This window comes from Protopterus annectens, chromosome 6.part0 (genome assembly GCF_019279795.1).
Source record: "Protopterus annectens isolate FY-2018-M chromosome 6.part0, PAN1.0, whole genome shotgun sequence".
Lineage (NCBI taxonomy): Eukaryota > Metazoa > Chordata > Ceratodontiformes > Protopteridae > Protopterus > Protopterus annectens.
This window is the reverse complement of record NC_056737.1, coordinates 339,106,269-339,122,156: the sequence shown is the minus strand read 5'-3', so window position 1 is coordinate 339,122,156 and position 15,888 is coordinate 339,106,269. Positions and strand designations below refer to the sequence as shown.

General features: G+C 38.5%; 1 protein-coding gene across 1 annotated transcript in view; it reads right to left on the bottom strand.

Annotated features, from left to right (window-relative positions):
* The window catches only part of KCNK10 (potassium two pore domain channel subfamily K member 10), a 972,966-nt gene that overhangs the window by 545,321 nt on the left and 411,757 nt on the right, over window positions 1-15,888 (bottom strand). The window lies entirely within an intron of this gene.

Sequence of the window (15,888 nt, the reverse complement as noted above, 5' to 3'; positions counted from 1 at the left end):
TTAGTTATGTTAGGAACCTGGGTGGGAATTCCCAGATATGCTCAGAATTAGTCCAAAATGACAAAAAATACATCGAACCCACAGACCTTGCCAACATTCTAGCTGACAGGTTCAGCGCAAACTTCGCCCCCCCCTCCCCACCAAAAGGGCAAATATCTATCCCAGCAGAGTGCTGCCCCCCTGACATCTCAGATGCTCAGGTAACAGCCGCCCTCTCCAAAGCAAAAAACACAGCATCAATGGGACCTGACGGTGTCCCGGGCTGCGTCCTACATGAACTCCAAGAAGAGCTAAACCCAAACATAAAACTACTGTTCAATCTTAGCCTTACTACAGGATATGTACCCAAAGAGTGGCGTACAGCAACAGTGGTCCCTCTCCACAAAGGTGGTGCCTCAACGGATCCTGGAAATTATCGCCCCATAAGCCTGACTAGCTTGGTCTGCAAAGCTATGGAAAGGATCATCATGGACCTCATAAATAAAGATATTGGGGACCTACAGACACTGGATCCTAGACAGTTTGGCTTTGTTAAGGGCAGATCCTGCCTCTTAAACCTGGTTGATTTCTTTGAAACAGTCACCAAGGCCATTGACGAGGGGAAGGTGGTCCACACAGCCTACCTGGACCTCGCAAAAGCCTTCGATACAGTACCCCACTCGGGCATTATAGATAAGCTCACCAGCTTAAATATAAACCCCTACATCACTAGGTTGCAAACTGGCTCAAGGACAGAACCCACATGGTTAGAATTGCTGGAGCCATGTCAGACTCCAAACCAGTTGCAAGTGGCATCCCACAAGGCTCAGTCCTGGGACCTCTTTTGTTCAGTATATATTTCTCGGAGGTACAGGCCAACACGGAAGGACTGTGGCTGACCAAGTTCGCAGATGACTGCAAACTGGGCGCCATAATCGACTCTCCAGCCGACACAAGCATCCTCCAAAAGGGCCTCATAGAAACAGACAACTGGTGCCAGAGCCATGGCCTCAAGCTAAATGCCAAAAAGTGTATAGTCATCCCCTTTGGCAAAAACAAAGTGCCGACAAATTACCACATAGGTGGTAATTCATTAAGTACAGAAGAAGTAATTAGGGAACTGGGGACCCAAGTTGATAGCAATCTCTCATTTGACAACCACGTGGCCAAAGTGGTTAGAAAAACATTTTATATAGCCCACCTAATCATGAAGGGATTCACATCTAGATCAGGGGAGGTCATCATGCCTCTTTACTCATCCCTCATCAGGCCCATAATTGAGTACAATGCCTCTTTTGGGATATACCTTACCAGACACCTGCAGCAACTGGAAAGACCCCAAAAGTACCTCACCAAGAGGATCAAAGGGCTCAAACAGATGTCATATGCTGCCCAGTTAAAGAAACTCCAGCTCTACTGAGTGGCATACTGCCTGCTCAGAGGCGATCTGTGCCTGACATATAAAGCCATGTTCAACCCGGAATTAATGGACATGCTGCACCTGAGGAAATCCAAATCCCATCGAGCTACGCGCTCAAGAGACTTGAACCTCAGCACTGAAATAAATAGGACATGCTGGAGGGACAGATTCATAACCCAGAGGCTCCCTTCACTCTGGAATAAAATCCCAGTCCAGGTTAGGCAGAGTCCCTCATTGACTCTCTTCAAGAGGAATCTTGATGAGTGGATGGGAGATCGTAGGTTTACCCCGGGTATCACTTCTGTGTCACTGTTAGACAGAGGCACAGTATACTAACCTCGAAAAAGGGCATAGCAAAATTAATTTAGAATGGGTGGCGAAAGCCAAACACACTCTGGCTAGGCTTATAAATGCCCTAGGGCAGATAGCCTAGTATGAACCTATGAACCTATGAACTAGCCCTCATAATGTGGAACAAATGGGCAAAATGTGGCGCACATAGTAATGGTTTACTAACAACTTCAGCTAGGAAGGTCATAGGATGGTTAAAATATGCTGGTTTTACTTAGAAAGAAGATCTTTTAATGAATTAATATGATTCATTTCTATTTACAATGGATTTCACTTAAAAAAATTCCTAACACTGAATGTGTGACAGAGTCTTTCAATGTGAAACTTTGAGGAACTTCGAGGAACGTGAACTTTTTAAGACCCCCAAATGAGGTACATTCCTCATAATGAGGTACACTTGAGAGGTATGGCCAAAACTCTGAACATCTAATTAGCAAAAAATGTCTAGTAAGGCTGTAGGGTATGACTCAGAAACACAAGTTTTAAAAAACTGATAGTGATGAAAATATAAGCATATTATCAAAGACGCAGTGCAAACTTTAATAATTATATTTCAAAAATCTACCACAGACAGTCCGTTATTTTTGGTCTTAATGATGTGGGTTTTAAAACTCCAAGCTGCAAAGCTGTAAGTACTTTTTTTCATATTCATATTGATTTTATTTTCTTAACATTGTGTTTTTAAGTATTTCACGCATGGAATTTTCAACATTTTGTAAATTTTATATTTTATAGAAGAGAATTTGGTGTACTTTGTTGTCATCTTTTTATCTATGTCATGAGATTTTAAAATATTTAAAGAAATGATGTGAGTGTTTAATTCAGTTCTGATGAAGTTTCAGTTGTTTAGAAATGAAAACAAAATGACCACATTGAGGCAGCGCTATAGTCCACAAAAAGTACACCAGACTTGTAAAATTAAAAACTAAGGTTTTAATACTCAAAAAGAAGTGAAGCGCCTTTATCTGCTATACATAATGACTTCATCAGAACTTCTATAATAGAAAATTAAATATATTTATATAGTAATTAAAAAGCAAGCATGTGACAACTCCTAGCCAATCATATAAAACCTGTTATATGAAGCAATCAGTCTTCTTAACCATGAATTAATGAAACATTCAAATATATTCAATACTTACAAAAAAAAAATTCAGAATAAATAATATATGAATATTAATAAAAAAACTTGATAAAATCACTTAAAAAATTAATACATTTCTTATAGTTTAGCAGCATGCAATTGAAGTACACTTCTTAAAGACACACCGTCATTTAGCCCTGGAAATACACAAGTGTTTAGCCTGATCTGCCACAAAAGCTCTCTAATCTATACTCCAATGGACGAACCCTGGGGTTAAGCAAAACCTGTTCCAAAGTGAAAAAATAAAATCTAGTATTCTGTATACGTTTTAATTTATGTCTATAAAGAGTATTATTCTTATTATTATTACTTATGTCATAATAATGTTCATAAATTCTTTTTCTAATTGTATGTTCAGTTTTGCCTACATAGAATGTGTGGCAGAAATCCCAGAATGCTATATAGACCACCCTGTTAGAATTACAATCACAAGTATAATTTAATTTAAATTCATAGTTAACTGTTTTTAGTCTTAATTCTTGTCCCTCATACAAATGTTTACACTGTTTACAGAAGCCACATTTCTAAGATCCTGGGACCTCATACTATTTAAAACATATTCCGTACCAACATTTTCCAATTCCAATTTCTCTTTGAGGTTGTGGTGTTTTTGTAAACAAAACAAGGTTTGTTACCTAAACATTTGCTTGTGACATTATCACATTGGATAGCTTTCCAGTGGTTTATTATAAGTTGTTTAAAAACACTGGTCTCACTCTCAAATGTTAATAACATGGTGTGCTCATAAGAAGTGTTGAAATCTGATTCATGAGGTTTTTTTATTGACATAACTTCCTTTACCTAACAGAGGAGGAAAGCTATAATTCCTTTTACTTAATACCTTAGTTTTAATCTCCAGTAACATCATCTCTGAATAACCCCTCATCTTAAACATTTCCATCAGTCCTTCAACCTCATTAATAAATTCATCATCCTCAGAAACAATTCTCAATATCCTAACCATCTGCCCCTTTACTAACCCTCCTTTTTGACTCAGTGGATGGTTGCTAGAAAAGTGTAAAAAAAATTTGAAAATGTGGGTTTCCTATACAACCTAGATTCAGATCTTGAGTGGGAAAATTTTTTAATAATTGACACATCAAAATAAGTAATAGTATCATTAGAATAAGCAAAGGTGAATTTTTAAAAAAAATCTGCAGTGTTGTTTTGACAAAGTTACAAAATCTTGTTAATTCTAAAAGGCTACCTTTCCAGACAATAAAAATATCATCCAAAGTTCTTAAAAAGGTGAGTATATACTCATTATTGTTCAGCTTGAATACAAAATTCTGTGCCCAGTACCATAAAATCATGTTAGCATATAATCAAGTACAAGCAACACCCATGGCCACACCAGTCACCTGTTTAAAGTATTCACCCCCTCAAAATACATAACATTGTTACTAAGCACGATTTGCATAAATTTGTTTAAAAATTTAATGTCATTGTTTGTCAAAAAATCAAACAAGAGCAACATTTCTTTAAATCAACTCATACCAAGTATATGAGGAATGAAAGCAAATAAATTAATAATGTTCAGTCAGTGTTGCTTAAAAAACTCCTGTTTGACATTAATAATGAAATCCCACAAATCTTTAAGAACATATAACGACTTGCTAATTTTTTTTTTAATTTTCCATTCACACACAAATTAAAGGAATGTGTTTTGAAACCACCCACAGCCACAACAGGGTGAAATGATGGATCATTTAGATTATTGTGCACTTTAGGAATGCCAGATAGGGTCAGAATAATAGGGTGCTCAACTTAAAAGAATTTATATAACTTGAAGTCAATAGTACCTTGATCAAACAAATCATTTAAATAAAAATAAATTTTACAATAAGCAATACTGACTTCATTTTAGGCATCCTTCTTTACTGCAAGTCATTGCTGAGTATAGCAAACATCTTTGTAGAACAATCTATGGTGTTTATCAGAACTATGCCACTTCCCTTATCTGGCTTCATAATTCTAGCTTTTCTATTTTTAACCAACTCACACATCAAACATGTCATGTCAATAACATATTGGGGCATGAAAACTATCTTCTTTGTTGAAAAACCCTCCTCACATCATTTTCACATATTTTTTTCAAACAGCAACAAAGTAGGATGGGGGGGTAAAAGTACTTTATTCTAACAGATTAAGCAGAGAATGGTGTATTAATGCTTAATCTTGATATAATAGCTTGAATTTAGTTTTCTAATAAACAGTTTCAATTCTTAAATAACTTCTGTCAAATCCATTCCAGCACTAGGAACAAAGGTAAAGCCCCTGCTAAAAATCTCAAAATAACTATCACCTGTTTCAACATTACTATAATTAAAAGTATGAAAATCATTGTGTTCATGTACAAAAGATGTTCCTGCATTGTGCAAATAGCAAGCTTCATCATGAAAGTGCTTAATACCTTTGTAAAATGGGAAGGTTAAAATGCATCATTGTTTTATATAACTAAATGATTTTTAAGTTATTTTATCAATTTTTTATTGATATTCATATATTTTTATTCTGAATGCTTTTTCATAAATATCTGATATATTTGAATGTTTTATTAATTCATGGTTAAGAAGATTGATTGCTTCATATTAACAGGTTCTATATGATTGGCTCAGAATTGATAAATTCTTAGTTTTTAATTACTATTTAAATATACGTGATTTTCTGTTTTAGAAGTTCTGATGAAGTCCTTATGTATAGGTGATGAAAGCCCTTAACTTCTATTTTAGTATTAAAACCTTAATTTTTAATTTTAAAAGTCTGGCATACTTTTTTGTGGACTACAGCTCTGCCTTGATTTGGTCATTTTAGTCTGTAGTTTTTTTATTGTGGCATTTTCTCCATTTGTTTTGTTATTTAGGAATGAAAGTGCTCAACTGATTTATTAAAGTCTTTCCTGAGATCCTTGTCATAGTTGTCATTTGTTTCTGCAGGGAGTAAATCATGCTTGAATAGATGTATGTACCTCTAAAATAGGTAGGGCTGAGAGGTCTGATTCCTTTATGTTCTGCTCTGACATCCCAGGCAGCTGTCCACTTTGCCATCATGTACAGGATTCCTATTGTAAAGGGAAATTGTGACTGCCCATGGAGCAATCAGGACAACCTGGTATGCTGCCATCCTGACACCAGTGCAATTTTTTGTTATATCCTATCTATTGTCCCTCCACATGACCAGTGAACAATAACATCCAGGTAGAACTATCCTGCTATCAAGCTGCAAGCACATTCCACAATTTGCCTTACAGGATTAGAGTCCTCAATGTCTACCACGAACCTTAGCCCTGCACAGAAAACTCCTTCCCTAGGGATAGGTGAGCAAGAAAATATGTTTTGCAAACCTTAATCCTCACACTGACCCCTCAGGGCCTGGGTCCCCTAAGCAAACCTGGATTACCTGGTTCACAGGTACGGCTCACCCCCTCCGAATCATGAAGTCAGTTTTACTCTGTCAGATTAGTTGTATATTGTGTTGCAGAGGAAGATGATAAGTAGACATGTACATGTGCACATTACACACAAAGATATGCTTATATAAATGTAGTATATACATGGTTGCACTTGTTTTAAGTTAGTATATTTTAGGTCAACATTTTTTTTGTTGACACACTTTGATTGGCAAAATAGATGGTCAATAGTTGTGTGAGATTGACAGTCCCCGGGTTGGGGAATACACCTCTTCCTCAGGGATTGTGTAATCTCAGAGTTAGTATATATAATTAGCAGCAGGTGTGAGTTTTAGAAAAAGCATTTTTTTTAAAGCAGTGTTTTAGAGTTGCATGCTTCAAGGTTTTGCTTGGAGCATGCGCATTGAGCTTTCGACACTGAAAATGTTGATTTTTATTTGTCAGCATTCACAACATCGCAGCATTGACATTTGACAGTTTTAGTGTATTTATGTACACACACACACATATATATATATATGTATATATATATATATATATATATATATATATATATATATATATATATATATAATATATGTATATGTATGTATGTATATATATATATATATATATATGTATATATATATATATATATATATATATATATATATATATATATATAACATATATATAGTTGCTGTAAACTCAGGCAGTTAGCAGCATTTACTGCTGTGTTTTTGACTGAAAGCAACTTTTTTCAAGTGCCGGAAGTCTTGATATTCAGAGCATGGATTGCTCATTTGGTGTGTGAGCTGTTCATCCATGAGGGCTGTGTGGAGTCTGTATGTCCTTCCTGTATTTGCGTGGGTTTCCTCTGGGCACTCCAGTTTCCTTCCACATTCCAAAGACACACATTAGGTGGACTGTACACCCAATATTGACCAGAGGTGTGAGTGTGAATGTGTATTGTGGAAGAATTGCTGCAGCAGGGCTAGCCACCCAGTGTTGTTGTTGAACTGACACCCCAACCTCATGTGCAAAAATAGGAAATGGGTTGTGGATGGAAGCATGGATAATATATATAATATACACACATCTGCATACATATACACACACATTCATGCATATAATCAAACATATATCAAGAGGGAGTGATAGATATATAATTTTATATCATTTTATGTATATTATGTACTTCATAATGAACATTTAAAAAATACATTAAATATCAAAAACTGTACTGCATACAGCATTTTCAGAGTGAAATGTAATAAAGGATAAGCAGGCATGTTTTTGTTCACCTTTTCTGCCATTCAATGATATTATTCCCCGCGGCTAAATGTAATTTCAGTCCTCTGTCCTACTTGGTATGTGGATGGAGTGAGAGACAACCACTGGAGGATTGATATCCCTGCTAGTTGGAGAGGAATGCTATGACCTAATTGTTGTTGCTATTTATTTATTTATTTGACATTTGTAAACCTGGTTATTCTGACTGGGCAGCAAAGCCCTTTTTCAGCAGAGACCCAAGGAGAAAAGCTTCACAGATAAATACAAAAACAAAACATCACACAATATTAACATACAAGTGTATAAACACAGGAGAAACAGAATACGACTTATAAATGGACATGTTGGAATACAAGAGTAATGCTGAGGGTTTAAACAGCCATGGTACATAGTAAGTATATGAAATATAAAATAAAAATATTGATTCTAATAACTATCATCAGAGAGAAATTCAAGGTTGTATAATATCATAAAGACCTTAAATGAGTAGTTGTGGTAAAGTGTGAGAGCTGAGAGGGGATGGGGAGGAGGAGAGGGAGTAGTTTAGGTGGGAGTGGGACAACGACAGGTCCAGAAATTAGTAAACAAGTCCTTTAGAAGTTTTTTGAAGTTAAGAAAGTTGCCATTTGTTCTTAGAGAAAGGGTAAGTTTGTTCCAGGCATTGGCGATGGAGTGGCTGTATAAAAGTTTGACAATATTTTTATTGGGTTAGTAGATGTCTAAAGGTGTAGATCTGTGCTGCATAGATTACTCTTAGGCAGCTATGTATAGGCATGTATGCTGCTGAAGCAAGGCCTGCAGTATTAGTGGTGGATGCATGCATTCAACAACATGGAACAGCTGCAGTGTCATGGTGTCATCCAGTTGGAGGACTGTTACTCTTCCCTCACAGATGATGCTCAGCAATGCAGCCTTGCTGCAGACCTCTCTTCATGGAATAGGTGAGCTGACCTCAGCTACTCCCTCCATAGGTGGGCCCTCCAGCACCTGTGTTCATTACTCAGATTTGAGACTCCTTGGACACAGTCTATAATTTATCTCCTCTGCACCATAGAGCTCACAGAATTAGCAGAAGTGTACATTAGAAAAGTACTTATAGATAAGAAAACCTAGCAAGAATGCAGCAGAGGAACGGCTGTGGAAGTGGTGTGGTTGCTCACCCTGAATAGGTCCTACCATATTCTTGTAGAGGCTCAAACAAGTATGAAAACAGAAGCATCACCATAGAGCAAGTTATTGGAAGCATTTGGGAAATGAACTAAAGCTGAATACAAAATATAGCACTGAAAGAATGTAACTGATATAAAATCATGACAAAAGCATACACAGAAATCAAATGATAAGTTGTGGAGAAAAGCTGTAACCAGAAAAAAAAATAGATCAAACTTCTCACAGAAATATTACTTTACTTCTGATACACTGCACAGAGTTTTCAGAGCATTTGAATTTTGTAGACATTTACCCCAGTAGCATTTTACTCTTTTTTTTATTTTTAATCTTGAGTCTGACTGTCTTTTCTAAAAGTTAAAAGAGGCATGCTATGGTGATGTCAGTATTTTAATGCATAGACCACAAGAAAACACTGTGGTCACTGAAGTAATATTAACAGCCACCAATAAGGACAGTCTAGTGGCAATGACTTCAGCACTAAACATGGGCCAGCAGTGCATCAAGAGATTTGTTAGGGTACTGAAATGATACAGTGAATTTGGTTTGGGGGGCATTACCAGCAGAAGGAAGAAAGTGGCATTGCTTACATGTTGTCTACTGTGTCTGTTAGTCAGTGGAACATACATGGAATGACATAAATAAAGGAAGAACAGGGTGAGAAGTGGGGTACAACCAACTTGATTTAAACAAGCCATGAGAAAACATTTTTTCATGGATGTGATGAAGGACAGTGGAATCATTTGCCAGGTAATGTCATGGTCAAGAAAGTTAAGATCTTTAAAAGAGGATGAGATTTAGGAATGGATAAAATGAACAGGGAGGGCAACTTCCTTATACAGTAGCCGCAGTGTTCAGGCAGACTAGACAGATTTATATTCTTCTTCAGTCAATTTACTCATTTCATGTCACGTTTACATTAATTTAAAATAAGACCAAACAGGAATTACCATTCCTGCCATGTTTTTTTTTTTTTTTACTGTGGTGTTAAATCATTTAAAATGTATTTCTTATGTTTTAAAATTTCCAAGTTAAGTCAGAAAGAAAACCTTGTGTTTCTTTTTTTTTTTTTTTTTTTTTATGCCTAAGCGGATTAATTTTTGGTGACTTCTGTGAGGAGTTGGATACTGGTAGCAGGATTCCTAGACAAACTGTGTAGTACTCAGCATGCCTTTGCAAGGGAATCAACTGCATATAGACATGTAGTGCCATTGTGTTAACAGAATGTGATCAAGTGTATGTGTCTTACCAACATCATCATCATCAGTAACTACATGACTGCCAGCATCAGCCTGTTGTCCTGCTCTGTCTTCTATAGGTGTCACCACAGCATTGCTCTGCCTTGTTGGGTGCACAACAAATGACCCACCAGGGTTAACATACGTGCCTATGCTGACCTTCTGTTCCTGTGGCATGCATAAGGGTCTCGATGCACGATGTACCATTTAATCCCAACCTACCTCTCCTACCACTCTGAAATTGCTGGATACCAGATGATCCTGTAATAAAATATAGCTAACATACTGTGTTCTTAGCCACAGTTTCTATACACTATATATGCGGTACCACCTTTAACATTCTTATAAGAAAAGCGCAGTCCGGGTCTGAACTGTCTGCAAACAGCTACAGTTAACTTTGAACCTAACACCACTCTTAAGTATTCAACTGCGGTACCACCTTTAACATTCTTATAAGAAAAGCACAGTCTGGGTCTGAACTGTCTGCAAACAGCTACAGTTAACTTTGAGTATGTGTCTACCTGTTTGAGCCAATCTTCATTTTCCCCTGGAGAGCACTGTGCTTTGGCTGTAAGCAGCCCCCCACCACCACCACACACATCTTCCACTTTCTCTTATTCCCTTCTGTTAGCAAATAGTATCCATAACTGATCAATACTGTGTGTTTGTTAATTTAAACTATGACCACAGTAGCCTACTGATACAAGGTTATCCTGTTTTTCCACCTGAGAAATTAAGAAAAGACTTACAGTTTCTAAGCAGTCCTTGGTCAATTGTGATTGTTTCTTAACACATACTTGTCTTGCTTTGTGATTGTTTCCAGCCCCTCATACAAGAACCTAACAGGGTCTCTACCCGCTTCACTCCCCACCCTGCCCCCTATTTCCTCCCGCCCCCAGTGGTCCCACCTTTATTGCACTCAAACCCCTCCCATCTTTCCAATAACCAACCACAGCGCTAACCCAACACTACCTCCTCCATATTCCCTCTACTATCACACCTCCTCAACTGACATGTACAAGCATACCTTTCCTTTGCTCACTGCATGCACTCTCCTTGCATATCTTACATCCTACCAAAGCTCCATCATTCCCCCACTCAACCACTACCACTGTACTACTACTCACACCACCACCCATGTCTCACCCATACTCAGCTCCCCTCCCACCAGCTCAAGAACCATCCCTATGCACCCCCCACATATTCTACCAACTGTATTACTCAAACGTAAAGCATCCCTACAACTTAACATAGTAACCCTCCCACCATACCTATTACCCACAGAGCACAATCATAAAGTTTCCCTTATAAACAAACACATTCAAAAACTGAGAAAACTAATAATCTCATGCATATCAAACTTAGCCCTAAGTGGAGACATCCACCCCAACCCTGGCCTTACCATCTCCAACCCCAATCCTCATAATCAGACTAGAAACCACAACTTCTCCCATATTACAGCCAATAGAAAGCCAAGTGACTTCCTTTTACTAAGCCTAAATATTAGAAGTATATCCAACAAAGTCCATGAACTCCATGCTACCATAGACTTATACTCCCCAGATATAGTCATCCTGACAGAAACCTGGCTAAAACCTCACATTACCAGTGAGCAAATACTCCCTACAGGTTACGGCATACTAAGAGTAGACCGGCTAAACAAAAAAGGAGGTGGTGTAGCTATAATATTTAAACAGTATCTAAACATCCAGATCTTAAAATCATCAGCTCCACAAATAGGCAATGAAGAAATAATATATACCAACCTCAAAATTAACCAAAACAAAACCATCAACATAATTGGATGCTACTTCCCACCTGGCCAAAACATCCCTCCACTAGAAAACCTCCTCAGCTGGTCTACCCACCATCTCCCCAAGAAACTATCATCTTAGGTGATTTCAATATTGACTGGCAATCCTGTTCTGGCAACAATCCAACCCATCATGTACACCTTCATGGCTTCACCCAACTAGTCCAGTCACCAACAAGGATAAATAAAAACTCCAGCAAGCACACTACCCTGGATTGGATACTAGTCAGTAAGAACCCCCAGTCATATATAACAGGCTGCTTATCAGATAGCCTCAGTGATCACTCTCCAACATTCCTACTCAAAAAATACCTGTACCAAGCTAAACCTGTCATCTATCGTCAAATACGTAAAAAAATAAACTTTAACCCACTCACATTCATCTCATCCCTCAAAGAATGTAACTGGCATGCTCTAAAGTACCTCAGTCTAGATGACGCAGTTGAATTTTTTAATACTACCTTCCTGAACATCCTTAATTACCATGCCCCATAAGATTTTCCAGAACCAAAGCACAACCCTCCCCATGGCTACAGAAAACCACTAAGTCAGAAATGAAAAACAGGGATAAAGCCTGGGAGCACTGGTGCAAAACCAAAACCCCCGCAACTAGACAGAAATTCCTAGAACTACGCAATAGAGTCAAAAAGCTAATAAAACGGGACAAATTCCAATACTACCAGTCTGCCCTATACTCCTCACAACACAGCCCCAAACAATTCTGGTCCTCCATAAACTCCATCCTCCACCCAGGTAAAGTCAGTACCCCTCCTCCTAACATCCCTCACTCCTCAGAAAATATTGCTACCTCATTCAACACACACTTCACCCAAACCATACTATCACTAGCTAAACAACACAACCCCTCCTCCAACCCACACCTTCAACTAGTAATCTCCCCACTGCCTTCTCTTTTTCTCCTGTACCTACCTCCAACATAAAAAAAACACTTAACTAAACTTAAACCCACCAAATTAGCAGCAGACAACCTCCCAAGTGAATACCTACAAATCGCAGCTGATTCTCTGGCCTACCCAGTATCCATCTTGATTAACCGATCTCTGTCAGAAAGTTACGTTCCCACATTGTGGAAAGTCTCACATATAATTCCCCTCCACAAAGGCAGACTCTCTGCAGAACTAACCAATTACCACCCCATAGCTATTCTCTCTCCACTCTCCAAAATACTCTAGAGATGCATACACTCTCAGGTCTCACATTACGTCCTTACTAACAACCTCCTTTCCAGTACTCAGCATGGTTTCCGACCAAACCATAACACCACCACTGCCTTACTCTCCTTTACTAACACTATCCTTCAGCATAAAAACAATGGCTATCTCTCCTCTGCTACTTTCCTAGACCTATCTAAAGCATTTGACATGGTCCCACACAAACAACTTATCTCTGTCCTCAATAACCTATCATTCTCACAATCAGTCACCAACTGGTTTTAGAGTTACCTGTCTGACCGCCAACAATCCATTGTATGGCAGAATGACATATCTCCCCAACTACCTGTCTCCATAGGGGTTCCCCAAGGATCCATCCTTGGACCCTACTTTTCTCTGTTTACACCAATAATCTAGCCTCTGCCACCAAACATGGCACACTCATCCAATACGCAGATGACTCAACCATCATCTGCTCAGCCCAGTCCCTACCCAAACTGCAAAAAGTCACACAGGAAGCCTTTTCCTCTGTTGAAACATGGTTATCCGATGCCCAATTAATACTCAACCCAAACAAAACTAAACTACTCATCTTCCAACCCACCAAACATACTCAAAACAACTCTCACTTTAACATCACAGCAAAAGACAACACCACTATATACCCAACTGAACACACCAAATTGCTAGGAGTGGAAATAGACAATAAACTAAAATTTGACATTCACATATCCATGACCATAAAAAGTCCACAAAAACTAGGAGCATTATACAGAAATAAACAATTTCTCACCAAAGCAGCAAAGATTTCAATAGCAAATTCCCACCTTATCTCCACCCTACTTTATGCCTCTCCAGTATATACCAACCTAAGGCAATGTGATCTAAACAAGCTAGAGACCTGCTACAACAAAATCGCCAAATTCGCCACAGGGGCATCCTACCGTAGTCACCACTGTCTCTCACTTGCTGAACTGGGCTGGCTTGAACTCCCTCACCTCCTTCAGTGGTATCAACTCTCACTCGCCCACAAACTAGTAAACCATCCACTAAATGTCCCATCCCTCCAGAATCTACTCCAACCCTATCGCACCACCAGACCACTAAGATCCAGCAACAAAAATCACTTGCAGATCACTAAAGCCAATAACTCTGCTGGTGAAGCACTATTCTCTTGCGCCATAGCCAAATTATGGAACTCACTCCCACCCACAATTACCTCCATATCATCATGCACCAACTTCAAAACTTTATTAAAAACGCACCTAAAAACATGCTGGCTATGCCCTTGCAACTCCCACTCTAATATCATCTACCCCACCCAACTACTACCTTTCTTTCACCTCCACTAACTACCTTGATGATAGCAAGCTCAGATGCTCATAAGCCTAATACTTATTATACAGCAGGAACTTCTCATTGTTACATTTGTTAATGCCTGTTATGTACTTCACAGATAAAGATTCTAGTTGTCTACTGATGTACTATGTTCTTCATCTGTAAATATGTTGTAAGTAATTTCTATGTTAAATTGTTAATCGCTATGTAATCCAATGTAACTACTGTCTGTTTATTTTACTGTGGAGCTTTTCTCCCCGGGCCTCCGCTGAAAATGGACCCACGTCCAGTCGGACACTCCCGGTCAACAAATTTAAATAAATAATAAATAAATAATAAATAAAATACACAGTGCTGCTTGACACAACTCTGCAGAATGTAGCACTAACCTTGTACATCATCCTTTGATATGTGAGGGGGAGCATCCTTGTCCCATCAACTTATCCAGGGAATGCCTCAGTACTGTTGCCTCTAAAATGGGACACCGTAAACTCCTGGCTCTGTCAGCCTGCTGTTCTCCAGTGCCCACATGTGGCCAACCTCTCAGTTGCTGTGGAATGACCCTTTGCCTTGTCATAGCATAGTGTATCTGTAGCACACCTACAACATTACTGTAGTGTGTGATTGTAGTCCCCCTCATAGCATGTATGTCATGGATCATTGTCTGTCATAGACAGTGACATAAAGGCTGGTCAGCAACCTGCTTCCTCTACAGCTACTATTCACATGTCTTCAGTGCTTGTAGCAAGACATCACTTTCATCAAGGCTGAAATTGCCTTTTCTCTGCATTCATGATGTTCTTCAGACATGCGTACATCTGTAAAGAAATGACATAGCACTGTAAATTAATAAGTAGGACTGGTAGGATGACGGCTACAGGTAAAGGGGACACCTAGGTTTACAGGAGTATACTCAAAGGGATGTCTGTGGGGATATGTGAAACAATAACTGCAGGGTTAGTGATGGGAATGCATGTGTACTTGTTACAAGCTCTTATGAATGCACTCCTCACAGGGCTTAAATACTTTATTGGGACTAACAGTTACGTGTAGCATAATGCAGTCATCCCTGCTTCCAACAGTGGGGGATGCCTTATGGGAAAAGGTATTGAGTCAGCCCTACTCTAGTACAGTGTAGGAATACACATATAGGCATATAACTGTTGTACTCATAACTACAGGCCACTAAAGAGAATACACAGGCCATACCACAAGTAGTAGCAGGCAGATACAGGGACCGATTGTCTTGATGTTATGGACTACTCTGTTGCCAGTACAGTCTATGTATCATCTACATTATATAGACACATAGTTTTATAACTAGCTTTTTGTAATATGAATTTCTGTCCATAGATGAATATCTTTAGGAAGGCATAGTAATGCAGCTTACTACAGATTTTCAGAGCTCAGTATACCTTCTCAGAATTGCCCATAAGTCCAAGAAATGCTGCTATTTCTCCTAACATTGTTGCGCAGATATCCAATATAGTTTCTCAAATCTGTGCAACTTACAATGCCAGCTGGCAGTATGCCTCTTTAAAAACACAATTTTGTACTTGTCTGCATAACACATAGGCAAATGAGG